Raw genomic sequence first — 1,336 nt, 5'->3', positions numbered from 1 at the left:
ATTCCAAGAGTTAGTCAGTCCAAACGGTGGTATTGGCTTTAATATCACATATTGACCATGTGTTCTCTCATCTGAACTTAGAACTCACTTAACAGAGAAATTGACTGCACTTGCTGTGTTCACCTCTGAGGTCTTGTGCTATGGAGATGCTGGGGATTGAACCCAGCACCACTGAGCTACATCCCCCTATAAAACAACTCCTCACCTTTTTCTAAAGAATCACTGCTAGTGTTCTTCTAGTCTGTCTTTACATTATATAAAACTTGAACCAATGCTATTTGTTACATTGACTAAGGCAAATGAGAAGTCAAAATGTAATTCTTGTTTAACAGATGAAGTAGTAACTATTGTCAGTGATCAATATCCATTTTTTAAGCAGTTTGAAGGGGATGTAGCTCAGTGGTAGAGTGTGTGCTTCGCATGTACAAGGTCCTGGGATCAATCTCCATCATGTTACCTTTATGGCAAGGCAGGGATAAATATAAGACACAATAATAAATCCATCGTCAATTTGGTAAAAATTCACAGACACATGCAGCTCAAGAGAATCAACAGTGGCTTCGGTCTTTTTGTTCTTCCAATGTAAAAACTTCGAAACTGTTGACCACAAACAAGGTGTTTTAGTTATGAGATAATTAGCGCAGAACTCATTTTGAGATGTGAACAACTTTCTTTTATACAACATTTGTGTTTTGCATCTAACCATTTGTTCATTTAGCAGATCACATTTACCTCTGTGATGTTGTTCACAACAATTGAGATGCTGGGAAGCGAACCCAGGACTTTGTACATGCGAAGCACACGCTCTACCACTGAGCTACATCCCCTTCATGCTGAAGATATATTTGTGGACTGAAGAAAGTTACTACTTCTTACATTAAATAAAGCAAATAAGATAATAAGTTATGGTCCTAAGTTAGTCCAAAGAGTGGTATGGGCTTTAACATATTGACCATGTGTTCTCTTATTTGAACTCAGAGGTGCACTTAACAGAGAAATTGACCACACTTCTTCTGTTCATCTCTGAGGTGTTGAACACCAACAATGGAGATGCTGGGGATTGATCCCAGGACCTTGTACATGCGAAGCATACGCTCTACCACTGAGCTACATCCCCTTTGTTTACTGTTTGCAAGGCTTGCCCAATGGATTCATTTATCAAATCTTCAGATAAATTAACACTATAAGTTATCCACCGTGCTTCTTCTGCTTATTATTCTTAGGCCGTTTTTCTGGCTCGCTTCTCCTCCCAGAGTTTTTGTCGCACACACACAAAACAGATATCAGAAACGTGCAGCTCTGCCGGGATCGTTGTGCTATGACTTTTCTAAGAGTT

The 1,336-nt window shown here is 39.3% G+C and overlaps 2 non-coding genes across 2 annotated transcripts; both read right to left on the bottom strand.

Annotated features, from left to right (window-relative positions):
* Positions 1 to 755: 755 nt before the first annotated feature.
* On the bottom strand, positions 756 to 827 carry trnaa-cgc (transfer RNA alanine (anticodon CGC)). Its single transcript has one exon. It is a non-coding gene; the product is annotated as a tRNA-Ala (tRNA).
* Positions 828 to 1,045: 218 nt separating this feature from the next.
* On the bottom strand, positions 1,046 to 1,117 carry trnaa-cgc (transfer RNA alanine (anticodon CGC)). Its single transcript has one exon. It is a non-coding gene; the product is annotated as a tRNA-Ala (tRNA).
* Positions 1,118 to 1,336: the final 219 nt, after the last annotated feature.

Source organism: Larimichthys crocea, unplaced genomic scaffold, assembly GCF_000972845.2.
Source record: "Larimichthys crocea isolate SSNF unplaced genomic scaffold, L_crocea_2.0 scaffold36443, whole genome shotgun sequence".
Classification (NCBI taxonomy): domain Eukaryota; kingdom Metazoa; phylum Chordata; class Actinopteri; family Sciaenidae; genus Larimichthys; species Larimichthys crocea.
The sequence above is the reverse complement of the archived record's forward strand: the minus strand, read 5'-3'. Positions and strand labels throughout refer to the sequence as shown.